The sequence below is a fragment of the Canis aureus genome, chromosome 30 (assembly GCF_053574225.1).
Source record: "Canis aureus isolate CA01 chromosome 30, VMU_Caureus_v.1.0, whole genome shotgun sequence".
Lineage (NCBI taxonomy): Eukaryota > Metazoa > Chordata > Mammalia > Carnivora > Canidae > Canis > Canis aureus.
In genome coordinates this window covers 24,549,014-24,568,895 of record NC_135640.1, presented here as the reverse complement: position 1 = coordinate 24,568,895, position 19,882 = coordinate 24,549,014, and the positions used below count along the sequence as shown (strand labels likewise).

The following is a 19,882-nucleotide window of genomic DNA, read 5'->3' as shown; positions in this document are numbered from 1 at the left end:
ATTGAAGACAGCTATGCCAACATGAAATTTAATTAACTTAAAGGCTTTTCTACATGGAAAAAGAATGGAATGTTAATAATTATAGGATACTTTATGTGCTTTGTGCAGAGGATTACTGTAGCAGAAGGGTATGAGGAAACATTTTTTCCTTCTACATAGATAATTCCCATATACTTATTTTATCATTTGTTTTTGTAGTTAATTGGCAATCCTAACAAATGAAAAAATATATATAAGATAGATGTTATTATGACACATAAACACACACACACACACACACACATATATATATATACACACACACACATACAAAATAGTGGGCTCTACAAAAGTTTAATTATTCATGTCATAAGAGTCTCAAAAATGTTGGATCACTGGATGACTCCAGAGGAGAACGAGGAAAAAAATTCAGATAGGAAAACCTGAGGTTGCCTTTAGTATTTCCAAGCCTAAAGCTTCTGAATGGAATGATACCTATGGAGGCACTTTCAAGCCCCTTGTCTCTTAAGACTTCAGTTTCCCTGCCTACATCAGAAACAAAGGAGAAGTCTTTTTCACCAGCCCACATCACTAAAGTCTTTCTCCAAGTATTGAAATCTTTCCCGAGACTATGGACAAATGCAAGTATAGAAAACACCTGGGAAAAGGAGAAGGTAGATAGGTGGGAAGCATGGCTATCATTCTTAAAGTATTTATCATCCTAAAATAAAGTTTATTATAGTACAGTCACTTAAAAGGTAGAAATATGATTTGGAAAGAAGTTAAATAGATGTGGCTCTTCATTTTAACATTAATATAAAATACATGTTATAGAAGAACATTTACAGTAAAAGAGGAAAAATGTATTAAGATAACACTACTCTTACTTTTACTTGTCTTTTAGAAGAGTAATTTGCCTCAACTGCTCTCTCTCATGGAGGTTGTACCAGATGTGAACCAAGTATGGGGTGGCTAGGGGTTAATTTCTGCTTCCATGGAAACTATCCTGGTGTGTCTTGGTTTTAAATGACTTCCTGCAGGCTGAGACATGGAAACACCTGCTCTGAGAAACAACTTTCTTAGCAATGAAGCCCCTGCTGGGAGAAAAAAAGGCTTTTGTGTTGAACTTCATCTGCATCAAGTATGCCACTGAATGTTTCCAATATTTAGAAAACTACATTTTGAGAATATACTTATCTGTGATAAAAAGGAATGTCTATCTATCTATCTATCTATCTATCTATCTATCTATCTATCTATTTATCGAGCATGTGCATGCACAAATGTGAGGGAGAGGGACAGATAGAGAGGGAGAGAGAGAATATTAGACAGACTCCATGCCTAGGGCAGAGCCTGACTTGGGGCTCAATCTTATGACCCTGAGATCATGACCTGAACTGAAACTAAGAATCAGATGCTTAACCAACTGAGCCACCTGGGCACCCCAAAAGGAGTGTCCATTTAAATGAATATTAAAGCTGAAAGTTTAAGAACATCTTTTTACACACTTCATAGGGTGGGATCCAGGTTTCAAGGATGTTTTTGTAGTGGTGTTCATTAATACCAGAATGAGATGATTAAGAATGAGATAATTGAGTCATAGACCTCAAGGATCTATCAACCTAATTTTAAAGCAGAACACAAAATAATTCTAAGACAAATGCCAACTATAGTAAACAATGATAAGTACACATGACATTTCAAAAATATTTAGAAGGAGTAAGTTACTGCAGATGGGGAAGTGCAAATCATGAGAAATTACCTGAACTAGTTAACGAACTAAATATTAAATGAAAAGTTAAAAAAATAATAAAATAAAATAAATAAAATAAAATAAAATGAAATAAAGGAAAAGTCAAGTGAGAAACCTAATAAATGGAGCAAAGAGAATGTCATAACAGAGGGAGACAGTGACAGCTTAAAAAATCATGGAGAAGAGAAATAACTGTCCGGATATAGTCAGGAAATAGCAAGTCATTCTGGGTCTTTGAAGCATACAATACAAGAGAGGAAGTGACCAGAAGGGAAAATCTATGATTATGAGTAGTATGGATGGTTTTATAGTGTAGCTTTATATTGTGGTACTTAGACTATATTCTAAACGATAAGGAACCAGAGAAAGACATAAAGCACAGAAAATGCACAGTTTGAAATGATTTTTCAGATAGGTGATTCTAGGGGCAATACACAAGTGGTTTGAGGCCGAGAACCAATTGGAGACCCTTCCAAATGACCAGGCAAGAAGTAATAAAGATCAAACAGAAAAGAAAAGAGAGGAACACGTAGCACACCATACATTTCAATATGTGTCCTATGCAATTTCTATTGGATTAGGAGTTCTGTTATTTAATAAGGCTTCGAGGACAGCCTGAGTGGCTCAGTGGTTTCGCGCCGCCCTCAGCACAGGGTGTGATCCTGGAGACCCGGGATTGAGTCCCACATCAGGCTCCCTGCATGGAGCCTGCTTCTCCCTCTGCCTGTGTCTCTGCCTCTCTCTGTGTGTGTCTATCATGAATAAATAAATAAAATATTAAAAAAATAATACTTTGAACCTGAGAGGAGGTCCATAGTTGGCTCAGCCTTATATGCAAACTACAAGCTTTTATGTGGCTATTTAATGATCAGAAATTTTATATGGTTGTAGAGCACATACTGTAAATTAGCCAATATTCTTTGTTTCTATGTAGTTCCTGCATCTCATGATTTAAATGTTGCATTCTTTAATTGTGTTACCTGTATTTCTCACTTTGAAATAAGTGTTAGATTGGTACTAAAATATGACAGGGTTATATTCTTTTCCACAGAGACCAACCATACAGGTTAGTGCTCTGTTTTAAATTTGATATTATCTAACTATGAAGAGTCTATGTTAATTCTTTATGACCTATTCATCATTTAAATAAAGTACCTTGACAGTTTCTGGAGGAATGGAATAAACCCAGGACTTTCTTGATTAAATGCTAATGAGGTTTGTTTTGTTCTTGTTTTTGTTTTCTGAAAACTTAGACCACACAGATTTGAAACTTATTGAACTAAAAGCTTCCACTGAATATTGTCAGTATCCATTATAAAGAAAACAATGTTCACTCTGCTATACAATTGTTGATTTCTTCTTTCTTTTGCCATCAGTAAGTATAGGTTTTGAGAAAGTAATTAGATCTTAAAATCTCACACAACTAAAAAAGAAAAAAAATATACATATATATGTTGGAGACTTCTTCAAATCACACATGATTCTATCTTTTAATTTTAATTGTTAGTTAACCATTTTTTTTTCTTTTTTTCTTTTCCAAAAATTTTTTCTAATGTTATCCAGGAGTAGTAAAAGAACAATAGTTATACTAATTGGTTTTTCAAAGAACATATGATGTCAGTGAGTCTTGTTTATCTTATTTCTTATGTTCTGCGATAGGGAAGAAAAAATTGGTGGAATTAGGGGTCAAACTGACTTGAAATGGTTAATAAAGGATAGATATACATCCACAAAAATTAGCTGAAATGTCATCTAGGATTCTGATTGTTTATGCCTAACTCAGACGAGGAGAAATAGGCTTTTAGTTTTGGGAAAGAAATATGTCTTATAACAATCATATTTGCTAGATGTTATAAACTCAGATGCCCAATTTTAGGTTGGGACTACATTGCTTCAGTAAAGAGCATCTCTTTTCAAAACGGATGCAAACTTCACTTAGGCACAGACATTGTGAAAGTTTTGTTGGAGAACTAGAAACACATTGATCAAAGACATACACAGAGCTTACAAAAAATTTGGATCACTGTTGATGGAATACTACAGTGAAAAGTCAATCTTTCATTATTGAATTTTGCTTCTCCTTTACCCTGCCTCAGCTGAATATGTGTTAGTGCAAGAAAGTGGTTGAATTTATTTAATAACAATGGAGAATCTTTTGGAATTTGCAATACTTACGTCCAAGCTAGGAGTAGAACCACATCTACTCTATAAAGCATGGAAGTTTTACAGTGAAAGGAGAACAGAGGAAAACTAAAGAAGAACGTGTGTGGTATCATGGAGGAGGATGATTGGGATAAGAATGGGGAAGCTGGAAAAGGAAAATCTGAGGACCAGTGTCATCTCCTTCTTTCTTCTCTCTGCACTGCTTTTTATATATTTATATATATAAATATATAAATACTCCTCTCAACTTTAGTTCTGCATTCAAAATGAATGCTGATCAGAATCCTTGACACATTGGATAAAAGTCTTCCAGCCTTTACTGTGTCTAAATCAGGCACATCAGGAGATAAATCAGGAGAGTTTGGTCTCACAAATTAAGGTGATATTTTTACATTTTTGTTTTTAGCATAGTCATAGGAGAAAACAAATGTAATCTGATATAAACTGTTAATTGAATAAAGGACATTAGCCAGACAGCTCTATTATACTAAATACTATTTTGAAAAAAAAAAGATTAGACAATTAAATTAAAACAAATACCATAATTTTCCAATCACAAGAATTAAGTAATTTCTAAAATAATGAATAAGGGAAATCTGCACAATCTATAAAATAAGAATGCATACTTTAAATGTTCTTGTAAAAAGTTGTATCTTTCTCTGCAGCTATAAACAGATTTTCTTTCAAATACATTAGCATTCATGTGTGATTCAATTTACTTGAACCCAAAATTGCCCACGCCACCACTGAGATCACTTGTGATTCTTAATAAGCAATGTTTCAGGCTTATAGAATTTCTTCATACTAAATGGAATAAAAATAAAATATTTATTCTACAAGACAATGGATTGAAGTTTTGTATTTTTAAACTTGTATATCCATTCTGTCTTTAATTCATTTACCAAGTAAATTTAACATGATAAAATAGTTAAAAATGCTATCAGTACATATTCTAAAAAGAGTCATTATATTTCATAATACGTTTCACTTTTACCCTGAATGATCTTCCCTTTCTATTTGAAACATTTGCAAATACAGCACCATGTGAAATTGAAAGTTAAAAATTTCCAGTAAATGTATTTAAATATATAGCCCCAAAGAACTCATTATTAAGAGAAGATAACTATGAGCCCTTTTATTTAAGAAAGAAAGAACTAGCATTTTTTCATCATTCACTTTTTTAAAGATTTTATTTATTCATGAGAGACACATAGAGAGAGGCAGAGACACAGGCAGAGGGAGAAGCAGGGTCCCTGTGGGGAGCCCGATGCTGGACTCAATCCCATGACCCTGGGAGCATGAACTGATCTGAAGGCAGACACTCAACCAATGAGCCACCCAGGTGCCCCCACTCACTGGCTTTTAGACTAGGGGGTTATGAGAGACTCAAATAATCCTATTTAATCTTCATAGTACAATTGACCCTTGAATAATGCAGGCCTTAGGAGTGCCAACCCCCGAGCAGGTGAAAATCATGTATAACTTTTGACTCCTCAAAATCTCAACCACTAATAGCCTCTTCTTGACCAGACTTTGCTGATAATATAAACAATTAATCAATACATATTTTATATGTAATTGTATTATATATTGTATCCTTTTAAAAAAATTATACATTTATTTAAGAGAGCAAAAGGGAGGGAGGAGGGGAAGGAGCAGAGGGGGAGGGACAGGCACTCTCCATGCTGAGTGCAGAGCCCTGCATGGGGCTTGATGCCACAACCCTGAGACCATGACATGTGCTGAAACCTAGAATTGGACACTTAATTAACTGAGCCACCCAGGCATCCCTGTATACTGTATTCTTATAATAAACTAAGCTAGAGAAAAGAATATTAAGAAAATTATAAGAAAGAGAAAATATATTTGAAGTACTGTACCATATTTATACTTAAAAATCCACATATAAATGGGTCTGTGCAGTTCAAATCCATGTTGTCCAAGCATCAAGTATAACTGTGAGGCCAGTTTTATAATCCCAAAATTTTTTAAAGGTTTTATTTATTTATTCATGAGAGACACAGAGAGAGGCAGAGACACAGGCAGAGAGAGAAGCAGGCTCCTCACAAAGAGCCTGACACAGGACTCGATCCCTGGACTGGGATCATGCCTGAGCCAAAGGCAGATGCTAAACCTCTGAGCCCTCCAGGTGTTCCTTATTATCCCCAATTTTAACATGAGAAAACTAGAATGTTGAGAGATTGACGGACATGAACACTCATGATCTCACACAGCTAATATATAGTATAATAGTAATTACTTGTGCTCACCACATTGGGCTCTCCTCTCTTCCTTGGGATTTTAGAAAGACTCCCAGCCATCCAGGAAGTTAGAAGAGCCATGTGACCAAACTAGCTAATTGACTGTGAGAAGGAAGTGGAATGTGTCACTTTTGGTAGGGGGCATTTAGAAGTATGTGAAAGTTCACACTGTTTTTTCCACTACCACTGTCTTCATGGCAGGAACAAGTAGAGATGAAGTTACTATGAAACATACGGCCTTAATTTCTGAGTCACAAGAAGCATAAAATTGCCCTGGAGAGCAGCCAACTAGTAAGCTTTGGACTTTAGAATTAACATTTGTTGGGTTAGATTTCAGGGTATATTTGTGACAGTGGTAGTCCAGATTATCCTAAATAGTGTATAAAATGTGCAATAAACAAGAAAATACATACTTGTTTCGTACAAAATACCAACAGGTATGAATATGTTTTCAATCAACACCATGTAGAATAAGTCATTTTAGATAAGCCTGATTTTTCTTTCTGGGTTAGACACATTGGCATAAAAATTAGTACTAGGTGGACCTTGAGTAAGATGGCTTCTGTAGCCAATTTCAGTCTTAGAAATCTGTAATTAAAATAAAGTGCATTCTCCAAAAACAAAAATAGTTAAGAAAAAAAAATCAGAATGGCAGTATCACAGGTTTTCTCATTAATGACTTCTTTGCTTTTGTAAAAATTTGCATACATTAGCATTTTGACTATCCCTATGTGAAAAGTAGAATTTGGAAAGATTTCCAAGTGGTAAAGCATCACTGAAATAAAATTTTGTCTCCTTCTTTAGTTCATGGATGTGTATGAACATATATATCTATTCATGTACACACGTAGGTGCACACACTTCACTGCTCTGTCCATTGGAATTCATTATAAAATATTTTCCAGCAATATCTGTTTAATTATAAGAAAGACTCCTTGGGACACCTGAGTGGCTCAGTCAGTTGAGTCCAATTCTTGGTTTTGGCTCAGTTTATGATCTCAGGGTCATGAGATCAAGCCCTGCATTAAGCTCTGTGTGAATCAGAGAGTCTGATTGAGATTCTCTCTCTTTCTCCCTCTCTGCCCCTCCCTCCACTCTGTTTCTCTCTAAATAAGTTAATTAATTTAATTAAATAAAAATTATAAGAAAGATTCCAAATGTTAATATTTCTGAAGAAAGAGTACCTGTCCTGTGCTAAAATCAGGACTGACTAAAACAGACATAGGGGTGTAACACTGCTTTACCTTGAGGATATTGCAACAAAGACCCAACTTATGTTTTAAAACAGCTTTCCATTTCCTTAGTAACACATTCAGAAATATGCTTCTCACACTTCAAGAAAATCTTTGGAGTTAATCTTCACAATGTTCTGGTTTTTCTTTTCTCCTCCTATTTATCAACTATCATGAATACCCAGAAATCCCACTCTCAACATATGTCAGTTGGACTAGAAACGGATAAAAAAAGAAAGAAAAGGTGACCTAAGTGACCATTTAACTCCATTTTACTACACAGTGACACCATTGTCTTCAAACAGAATCTTCCCTTGGATACATAAATCTGCTGGGGACATGTTTTCTAATCTCTCCAATGAAGGAAAACATATTAGAAATTCCCATAAGAGTTCTATATTCCAAGAAAATTTAGCAGCTGTTAGTTGCCAGAATATGATTCCTTTTCTTAAGTTAGACATTTTTCAATAGTTTTCTCATTTTGACCTAAATCCCAATTTATCCTTAAATATATGGTAAAATATATTTCATATATATTCAACACTTCTTTTATAAATTTGATTTATAGCTTCAAATTACTTTAATAATATTCAGGGCAAATTTGATGTAAAACCTACTAGCAAAGGTAAGAATTGACTTTAATGTGAGTCAGTGTCCATTAATTTTAAAAAATGGATTTCATAACTATATGAAAAAATGGTGAACAGTAGTCTGAAAGTGAAATAAAAATAAAATTAAAACCTTTGCAGGCATAAAATTTACCCAGGGTCTATGTAAAACCACTAAGATAGAAAAACAGATGAACCTAGAAAATAGTGGAATATTAGATGTAAAAACAAAAAAAAAAACAAACAAAAACTATATTATTTTGTGGCAAAATAGGCAGTGATATTTACAAAAGATAGTCCTTTACATTCTTATCAATTTTCAAGGTGAAAAATGGATTAGAAGCCAAATAATTCAATAAGGAAAGTATGATAATTTACGAGATTGAGATATTTCATTATTACTCATTGAAAAACAAGATGCCAAATTGATTACATTGAATATGAATAAACTTAGGTGAAGGATAATGTATTATAATTATCTTCTATCTTCTATCTTTTCATTTCTCTGTATGCTGTCCAACCAACATCTTAGCTCAGATTACAACACTGATAATTCAGACTTAAGAAATATGTTTCAGTGTTACTACATCAAAAGAGAATAATATAAGTAAAACAAAATCATGTTGCATTCCTTGGATATTGAGTGAACAGAGGGATTAGCTCAGGAAAATCCATACGGGGAGATTATCACAGATTCTTGATAAACAATCATTTTCTTCCTAATTTCAGCCTTTTTGATGTCCTTTCCAAATCCTTCAATGTTTTACTATTTATGGCATTTTTGTAAAGTAGCATGATTTTTAAAGACCTATTTTCATTTTCTAAGGTTTTTTCTTTAGTTAATCTTAGATCACATTCCTGGGAAAAAGTATTTTGAATCAGATTTGAGTGACAGGTGTTTAATTGCAAGTGCTGTTAAGGATTACTCCTGAAAAGAAGTAACAGAGGCAATGAAAGGAAGAAGGTAGACTGAAATGCAGAAGTTTCAACTGATCCTATGGAGCTGGAACAGCCCATAACATTTGCCCCAAATTAAGGCAAATTGGTCAGGTATTTATTTGGACCATCCCACTGACACGTTACTGAATGTCAGAATAGGTGAAATGGATAAATAGACCCATCATAGAAGATAAGTTGAATTTATTTTTTATATAAGCTTTAAGGTCTCCTTCTACTTTCCTCACTTTTGCATAAGGACATACAATTGCTCCAACATCTTTGTTGGAAAGACTATCATCTTTGCAAGGATTGCAATTGTGTCTTTGTTAAAAATCAGTTGTCTATATTTCTTTTTTTTTAATTTTTTATTTATTTATGATAGTCACAGAGAGAGAGAGAGGCAGAGACACAGGCAGAGGGAGAAGCAGGCTCCATGCACCGGGAGCCTGACGTGGGATTCGATCCCGGGTCTCCAGGATCGCGCCCTGGGCCAAAGGCAGGCGCTAAACCGCTGCACCACCCAGGGATCCCCAGTTGTCTATATTTATGTGAGTCTATTGCGGGGCTCTATATCTTATCTTTAGGAGGTATCTTTTAAAATTTTGGCTGGTTCTTTTATAATAATGTAGTACAGTTATTAGAGTGTCAAAAAAAGAAAATGTTATTGGGCATATGTTATGAAATAACTGGATAAACTGAACCATATTAAAATGACATATATTTGGTATCAGACAGAATTGAATATGAAACCTGCCTTGCTGATTATACATATGATATTGTTGATTTGTCTTTAAGTCTTGATTTCTACAATTGTAAAATTAACACAGTAATTGTTGATTTTATAAGACTATATTAAATTATCTAAATTACATAAAGTATTGTAGGATTTCTAAAATGGATCAGATTTTCATTGAGTAATTTTTAGATTTGTAACTATGTGTTTTAAATTTTGTCATAAGCAAAAAATAAATCTCTGAATTATTTTACTTAGCGTATTTTTCTAGCTTGAGAGTATTATGCTAAGTGACATAAGTCAGTTATAGACAAATACCATATGATTTCACTCATGTGAAATTTAAGGAAAAAAAAGAAACCAAACAAGCAAGAGTGAAAGAGAGAGAGAGGAAGGAGGGAGAGAGAGAGAGAAAAAACAAACAAACAAACAAACAGACTCTTAACTATAGAGAACAAACTGATGGTTACCAGTGGGGAGGTGGAAGGGAGGAGGGATGACATGGGTGATGGGGATTAAGGAGGGCATTTGCTGTGATGAGCACTAGTTGTTGTATGGAACTGTGGAATCAATATATTGTACACCTGAAACCTATAATATACTGTGTTAATAGACTGGAATTTAAGTAAAAATTTTAAAAATAATCCAGTAACAGTGTATTTTATAACGATAAAATAATTCCTTTACTAACAAATACAACATGTGATTCTTGAATTTATTGTTCTTTCTGTGGCAAACAATTAAAATGATACCAAGGAAAACACTGTATATGAGGATTTTATTATGATTTAAATACAGAAAGTGGTAGGAACATGTGGTATGAGAATTTGTAAAGTATGATAGTCACACTGAATTAAAACCAGATGATGAAAGCAAGAAAAACATATACTGTCATTATCCCAAATTATCTCCCAAAGGCCTTATTTCCAAATACTATCATATTAGGAGTTAGAGATTCAACACATGAATTTTAGGGACATGATTCAGTCCATAGCAGCTAGTCAGACCCATCAACAAACGAAACCAATGTAAGGCTTAGACGGAATGTTCTAGGAGTAGAAGGGAGGGGCTGAATTTGCAAAACGTCGGGAAAACTGAATAGAAAATGTGAACTACATAAAGTTTGGGGAGAAGCTTGACAGAAGAGAGAGGAAAGATACTTCAGGCAGAGGGAATAACAGGAATATAGGAATAAGAGTGAGTTCCATCTTAATGGAGAAGGGAGAGTTTGAGGTCAGAACTAGATTGAGATTGTGAAAGTTAGTTAGATCCAAGTTTAAACATTTCTGTGTATCATGTTGTAGAGTAAGAAATTAATCCTGTAGGTCACACTTTTGCTTAGTGACTTATAGGGACTAAAATGAACAAGGTCAATAAGGAGGTAGTTTCCTTGACACAGGGATAAACTTATTTCAAATTAGTTCACTACTGGCAATAACATTAATGTATTTTAATGTATTTGGTTTGCTATTGAGTATATCTTCAGGGAAATTGGAAAAAGTGAACATGACCACTTTTCCTCATTGAATAAAGGCCTGACTCAGATATTAACATTTCTCTGGCTGACTGACAATAAGGAAACACACAAAGGTGAAGAATATGGGAGATTGGGTGCTATCAGTAATATTTATAATAATCTACAATTACATTCACCTTGAAGTTCTATACCTAAGACCAATAAACAGCTGGAAGATGGTTTTAAAAAACTCATGTAGTATATTCTGGAAAAAATTTAAGCAGTTGAATTTTGATTTAGTTTTGCAGTTGGAGAAAAAAATGATTTAAAGTTTACTACAAAAATATATTGTCTCTTAGGATATATTATCCTCTTGGTATATGTCTTTCATATGCAATATAATTTTGTATATTGAAAATTTAAAGACCATAGGGATCAGATTCTTGATCAGTAAATGCTATTATGGCATAGGTCATTCAGTGCTTCCATCATTATCTGAATATTAATGATCCTGATTGGATCTTGCCATTGTCATTTGCCTGACTTCCACTTCACAGATGACCTGAGGTCCTTTTTTCCAATTACTGAAAAATACTGATTTTTTTTTTTTTTTAGGATTTATTCAATGACATCATCTTAATAAACAAATCTCTGAAATTAAAAAGATCATGATGGGCTCATTCCCATGAGTATGGCTTATTAGAGTAATAGTACCATTCAGATTAAGCTATGTCTCTGTGTCTTTGTCTGTGATACCTGGGAGACAGTTATACATCTTAAAAGTACAATATACTAGAACAATCCTGAGATGAAAAGTCTGGCTTAACAGGATTTTAGTACTTGCTATATTTACTAGTTTGTATGACTTTAATTAAATTATGAGAAGTCTCAATTTCAACCTCAACGTAATAAAAATAATCAATTCCTCATGGGTTTATTGAAGAGATTAAAAAGATAATGTGTGCAAAGCACCAAGCACAGTGCAGGCCAGATAGTAAGAGTTCAAAAGATATAACTTCATTTCCCTCCCCAAATCTTTATAAAGTAAAAGTAATGAAATAAGTCCTATTGTATTTATATACCTTTCAAAGCAACTGTAATTAAAAGACTGTATCAGATGTCAAATAAAAGTGTTAGATTGTTAATATGACATTAAAAATTTATAAGGGATTATTAGTTCCACTTTTATGTATTTTCACCCTATTTTCTTTTTAGAACCTATTTCTCTAATTTAGTACAGAATTATTTTTTATGATTAGGTACTTATACCAACACATGCTATTTAAAATCACCCTGGCTGACATTGACATCTCTGCCTTGATGGTGGTGGACTGCTAATTCAAAGTTCTTTTTTCTGTACACTCTCATATAACATGAACAATTACCCTTAAAGAAATGTGTCCTGATGATAATGATGGTGTGCAATAAACTCCCATTTATTTGGGTCTTAAACAACCATAAAACTTAAATAGCCAGGTTTTCTTTCTATTTTCTGTCAATGGCATCTAGGTCATAACACAGTTGAAATCAAACAGGGAACAGCCACATGTAAGCTTTTCCTGCTATTTAAGGGTCCAATTATCACTACTTGCTGTCATTCTATACTGTGGAATTCACACCTGTAGATCACTCTTTGCCACCTTTAGGCCAGGAGTTCTGGTTTAGTCTGAGGCCCATTTGCTCCAGTATATGAAGATTAGCCCTTGAATATTTAGTTGATGCTAACATATTTTAAATCATGTTTTTATTTTTTCCATTTACTCTCATTTTGGAACATCCTCATCATATTGTTAAAAATGAATGTTTTAGTATAGATTTCTTTTTTATCTTCTCCAGTGTATACCTAATGTTTTATGTGTATTCTTAATCATTCTTATTTCACTCCTGATCTAGCCAGTGTATATAACCATATACATAAATACATAGAGACACACACATACACAAACAATATGTTTTGTATAACTCTGTGGTATTAAATATTTGTATACATAACATGTGTTCAGCTAGATCTTTGAGGTCTTCCAATTTCTATTTTAAATTTTTAGTATGGAGTGACTTCAAGATGCTAGTACAAGGGTGTCAATATAAAATCTGCAATATTTGTTTTCACTAGAGGCATGCATTATTGTGCATAAACAATATCATAAGATTGTAGTGAAAAAAAAGATGACCCTTAGGAATAATGAGGAATTTTATTACAGAATGTTTAATGTAGTAAAACTCTTCATGTTACAAAATATTTTTCAAAGTTCTATAGTCTTTAATCCTAAACACCCATAGTCTACAAAGTTTAGGATAATTTAGAATCTGGATAGTATGAAAAGCCAGATAATTTAAAGTTTGAATAAGTGTATTGTGTTCTTAAGATCCACGAGTTACTATACATTTGTTTATTTCAATCTGTAATCTGCAAAAAATCTTAACTTGCATCAATGGAAGAATAATACGTAGAAATGATATTTCAAAAGCTAGTTATTTCCTTGCAAAAGTCTATTTTTAAAAATCTCTATTTAAAATTATATATTCTTTGACTAAATAATCAGGCTTTAAATGCATTTTATTATTTTGTAGTTAAGCAAGCTTGGGGATTATTGACTTTCACTTCATTTGAAAGTATTTTATTTCCCTGAATTTTGGATATCAATGTTTAAGTATATGTTATGTGAGGTTATAAAAATATAGACGTTATTTTTTCTATTTAAAATATATTTCGAGGGCAGCCTGGGTGGCTCAGAGGTTTAGCACCACCAGCAGCCCAGGGCATGATCCTGGAGACCCGGGATGGAGTCCCACATCAGGCTCCCTGCATGGAACCTACTTCACCCTCCACCTGTGTCTCTGCCTCTCTCTTTCTGTGCCTTTCATGAATAAATAAATAAAATCTATTTAAAAATAAAAAAATAAGATAAAATAAAATATAATTATCTAATTACATATCATTTATAAATCATTTATAGATACAAATTGTGTTGTTCTGCTGTTGAAAGTTGAACGTTTATTGTAAATATAACTAAAGGTGTTTAATTATTTAAAAATATTACATGTTGGAATTGATTTTAAATATATACACCTAGCTTGGAGAAAATTTAGACTATCTATAAACAAGAGATGCATACGTGGTATTAAATACTATAAGATTATACAAACTGAATGTGTGTGTGTGTTTTCCCATGGTATTTAGTTATTGATTAGAAAGTATTCAACTAGGTGGCAGGAGGCCCAAATTTAAATCCAGTTTCCTCCACTTCCTACTCAGATAAATAATTTTATCTTTCTATTGTTAGGATTTTAGTTATAACAAGAAAGAACTTTAAAATTTTTCTAATGTCATTTCTAGTTGTCATTTATTTTGAATTTCTCTTCTATAATATCTTAGGCTAGAGGCTTATATAATTATCTAAAGTAATTTTAAGTATATTCAACTATTACAATTCTCAGGTTGGATGTACATTTCAAATGAAATGGAAAGTCCTTTCATTTATTTATTTATCATTTGTATTTTATTAATAAAGATGGCAATGAAGTATGAACCACTCAATTTATGTATGACACATTTTAAATCTAAAGATGTAGTCTTTCTTTAAAACAATCTATTATAAATGAGAAAATCTGGCAGATATAGAGTATGTGTGGTATGCTAGGTACTATAAGGCCTGTTTTATAAAGATCATTTCAAGTAATCATGAAATCAGTTTTCTGAAACAGGTATTATTGTTCCCATCATCAAAACCATTTTATAGAAGAGAAACCTGGAATATGTCTCCATACTTTGTCATTCATAAACTGACTTCCAAGAGGAGGGGGATAATGTCATAATAATTTCAAAGCTACCGCTTTGTCTGTATTATGATGTTTTGGATAGACTCTGGTAGATTCTATTTTTATATTAATCTCAACCTTTACATGTTGATATAGGATGCTATTCAGAATTTGACAAAGTTGAAAGAGAGATGAGTGAAGAATTTGTGGGAAGAGGGTAAGATAATAATTTGGTTTATCCAATTTATTTATTTTTTTAAATATTTTATTTATTTATTCATGAGAGACACACACAGAGAGAGAGGCAGAGACACAGGCAGAGAGAAGCAGGCTCCATGCAGGGAGCCCGAGGTGGGACTCAATCCGGGAACTTCAGGATCACTCCCTGAGCCGAAGGCAGACGCTCAACCACTGGGCCTCCCAGGCATCCCAATCCAATTTGGTTTTTTGGGGTCAAGATACCAGAAGCTTCCGAATATTAGAACCAATTGCCTCTGTCGCTGTGGTATTGATAAAAAGGAAGAACATTCTCAAATTTGATTGAATCTCATACAGTAATATATTGATATTTTTGTTTTGCTTTGATATAATTTATTCTAGATATTCCTTCTCTGTATGACATTCTAAATTTTCCAGGGGATATGATATACATATACCTGTGTATACAGGTATGGATATCTGGATTCCATTTCTTTTGTTCTCATTTCTAAGACAGTTGTTTCAATTGTAATGTACACATCCTTAAGGACTTTTCTGTTAATAAAAAGTCATGGTTTTGACAACTCTGATGATGTCAAGGTTTGGTTAAGTCTTATTTCACTATTAATTTAAGTTCCATAAATCATTTGGTAAAAAATAACTTATTACACAGTACAATTGTTTCTTTCCCTTCCAAAGATAGAGCTAGATCTATAATTTTAAACACCTGTAATTCACAATTACATTAAGAGAATAATATTGCACTGCTTGTACTTTAGAAATCTATTTGCAGCTTTCTTTTTGCACTTTAAAATGTTAAGTAGAAGCCAGTGAAATATGAAGGTTCTGACATGACCATATGAAAATTAGACATTCCAAGAGAAAAGTTGCTAAGTTCCATTGCTCAAGTCAAGGGCAATGGCAATGTATCTGCTCAGGTAGATTATTCCATGTATATACATTATAAATAGAATATTTATTATACAGTGGTTTATTTTCTTCATCCCAAGTCAACACACTTGGCAACAAGAGATTAAAAATCAGTGAGTAAATGATGACATAAAAATGTAAAGAGAATCAGAATTTGCATAAGCTACTAACATGATGCACTGGAAACTTTTTACTCAAATAAATAGCTTCAGTTTTTAATCTATAAATGTTTGGACATAATCCTTGGGTGATTCCTTTTGAAAGAGTGGTATTTCACTATTTATGCTTATGTAAAACTCTTAAAAATTATTAATATATTCTATTATATTCTTCTATTCTATATTTCTATTCTATGTTTTCTACATAACATAAAAATTATGTTTTTTTAATCAGAAAGAAGATAACTAAATTAGCCAGCAATTCATGTCTCTCTTTTTTTAAAATTAGAATTGTACCAATTGACGATATTCAAGTAAACTTTATACAGTAGTTTCTGAACAAAAACATACAAAACTCGGGACACTTGGGTTACTTAGTGGTTGAGCATCTTCCTTTGGCTCAGGGTGTGATCCTGGAGTCCCAGGATCGAGTCCTGCATCAGGATCCCCACAGGGAGACTGCTTCTCCCTCTGCCTATGTGTCACCTCTGTCTCTCATGAATAAATAAATAAAATCTTAAAATAAAAAAAAATATATATGCAAGACTCTATTGGTTATTTGACAGAGGAGAAATTGTTCACTGATTCATGAAAATGGCTTATTTTGGAAGTGGATAAAACACAGAATTTCTTATGAATCTATTTTCAATAAACTATTTCAAGCTTAAAGTAATCTATTAAACCAAATTATTTAAAAAAATATCTTAAAATCTGGGACTCCTGGGTGGCTCAGCAGTTAAGTGTCTGCCTTTGACTCAGGGCATGATCGTAGAGTCCCCAGATCGAGTCCCACATCTGGCTCCCTGCATGGAGCCTGCTTCTCCCTCTGCTTATGTCTCTGCCTCTCTCTGTGTCTCTCATGAATGAATAAATAAAGTCTTAAAAAAATCTTAAAATCTACATTACATTCCTAATCTGCACAGTAGTGCTTTGTATTTGCCTAAATAATCCATCCCTTCCAAGCCCTAGAAAGTAGTCAAAAGGAGGATTTTTTACATAATTCATTTTCTTCAGATTCTGAAATAGTTGTTGATTTCATGTGAGAAATCTCGATATTTAAAGTTTTTATACAATGGAATGCTAATAGCTGAAGAATTGATGCTATTTATTTTGAGACAAAATAAAAACAAGAACTTTTTAGTCTAAAGCTAAGTCATTTTGTTATACCTCTAACAGGTTTGTTAGATGTAAATAAACTTCATTGCTCTTCCTTTCAATATCTTTCATTTGAATTAATTTGAAACATCCATTCTATTTTAGAAACATGAACCCTGGCAAGTGTTTATTAACTTTGCAGGTTTCACTGAATTGACTACTTTTGTAGAAAATTCAAAGAATAAAAAAATGAAGTGGAAAATTAAACCAATGTGTAGTAATGCAAGACTTGATTGGGACCTCAGTTACATCTTTTATCACTGAAGACAAAGGCATAATGTTAAAAATTATGTAAGGTAAAATGCACAGAATGAAATATGACTAAAATACAGGTAGGTGAAAATTTTTTTGTGGTTCTACTGTTTTGACTTTGAGAACATGTAAAGATATTCCATTTACTGTGAATAGAGTTGAAAGTCATAGGCAATATAAGGGTTGTCTTTTATACTTCTACAAATCTTCTTTATTAAAAAAATCTTATGCATATTTTGGAACTTATATTTGTATTCCACACTGTGTATTTGCATTCAATTTATTATTGCCTTCCCAATCCAGTATTTATTTAGTAAGTTAACTGAATTTTTAGAGTGCTGATTTCATTAGAACCGAGATTAATGTTAAAAATTCAAATCTGACACATATTTGCCTCTGACATTTTGAAATAAGATTAGAAATATATGTATAAACAATAGATTTATCTGACATTGATCAGCAGTTATGTGATATATTTCAACAGAATGTGGGTTTTAGACATTCACTTCTGTCATATGTTAAAAGGAAATTCACAAACCTACAAATAAGGTTGATTCTTATCTGGATAATATATATTTAAAACTAAATGTGTATTTAGTTTTTGAAAAAGCTGCATTACCCAGGATCCTGATGCCACAGAGAGTAATACTGTTTGAAGATACATGTCCTTGACAAGTCTGAAAAGAAAATTAATGGTTCTATGATTCCTTTTTGATGATTCAGACATTGACAAAGTACTTCTAATTATTTGCATCTCAGTTTGCCTTTATTTACCTATTTTGCTTACCTTTTTTGATCAATTATATCTTTGATATCATATGAGAGAAAATTAAAACATTATACATAGTGAAAGTCTAACTTTTAAAAAAATTGTGTAAAAGCTTTTGTGAAAATTTGTTGAGAAAAAAAGTGACTTGTAAACAAAAAATAAATATTAGATATGTAACACTAATTATTTATAGATCTAAATTCCAAATTTTATAAATTCTTATAATAAAATTTTTAAATGCAGGGTGCCTGGGTGGCTCTGTCAATTAAGCATCTGCCTTCAGCCCAGGTCATGATGTCAGGGTTTTGGGATCAAGTTCCATGTGGGGCCCTCTGCTCAGTGGGGAGTCTGCTTTTCTTTCTCCCTCTGCCCTCCCCACTACTCATTTTCTCTGTCAGATGAATAAATAAATAAAGAATCTTAAAAAATTCTTTTTTTAATAAAATAATTTTTATTGGTGTTCAATTTACCAACATACAGAATAACACCCAGTGCTCATCCCGTCAAGTATCCCCCTCAGTGCCCGTCACCCACTCACCCCCAACCCCGCCCTCCTCCCCTTCCACCACCGCTAGTTCATTTCCCAGAGTTAGGAGTCTTTATGTTCTGTCTCCCTTTCTGATATTTCCCACACATTTCTTCTCCCTTCCCTTATATTCCCTTTCACTATTATTTATATTCCCCAAATGAATGAGAACATATAATGTTCGTCCTTCTCCGATTGACTTACTTCACTCAGCATAATACCCTCCAGTTCCATCCACGTTGAAGCAAATGGTGGGTATTTGTCATTTCTAATGGCTGAGGAATATTCCATTGTATACATAAACCACATCTTCTTTATCCATTCATCTTTCGATGGACACTGAGGCTCCTTCCACAGTTTGGCTATTGTGGACATTGCTGCTAGAAACATCGGGGTGCAAGTGTCCTGGCGTTTCATTGCATCTGTATCTTTGGGGTAAATCCTCAACAGTGCAATTGCTGGGTCGTAGGGCAGGTCTATTTTTAACTCTTTGAGGAACCTCCACACAGTTTTCCAGAGTGGCTGCACCAGTTCACATTCCCACCAACAGGGTAAGAGGGTTCCCTTTTCTCCGCATCCTCTCCAACATTTGTGGTTTCCTGCCTTGTTAATTTTCCCCATTCTCACTGGTGTGAGGTGGTATCTCATTGTGGTTTTGATTTGTATTTCCCTGATGGCAAGTGATGCGGAGCATTTTCTCATGTGCATGTTGGCCATGTCTATGTCTTCCTCTGTGAGATTTCTCTTCGTGTCTTTTGCCCATTTCATGATTGGATTGTTTGTTTCTTTGGTGTTGAGTTTAAGAAGTTCTTTATAGATCTTGGAAACTAGCTCTAGATCTGATACGTCATTTGCAAATATCTTCTCCCATTCTGTAGCTTGTCTTTGAGTTTTGTTGACTGTATCCTTTGCTGTGCAAAAGCTTCTTATCTTGATGAAGTCCCAATAGTTCATTTTTGCTTTTGTTTCTTTTGCCTTCGTGGATGTATCTTGCAAGAAGTTACTGTGGCC

The 19,882-nt window shown here is 33.4% G+C and overlaps 1 long non-coding RNA gene across 2 annotated transcripts in view; it reads left to right on the top strand.

The window, feature by feature from the left end:
* Positions 1-19,882, top strand: part of LOC144301784 (uncharacterized) — a 242,908-nt gene that overhangs the window by 173,845 nt on the left and 49,181 nt on the right. The window contains exon 3 of one of the 2 annotated variants that reach the window (XR_013368647.1): positions 17,467-17,656. The exons of the other annotated variant lie outside the window; for it this stretch is intronic. This is a non-coding gene — a long non-coding RNA (uncharacterized LOC144301784). The remainder of the gene's footprint in view (positions 1-17,466; positions 17,657-19,882) is intronic. 2 annotated transcript variants of the gene reach the window in all.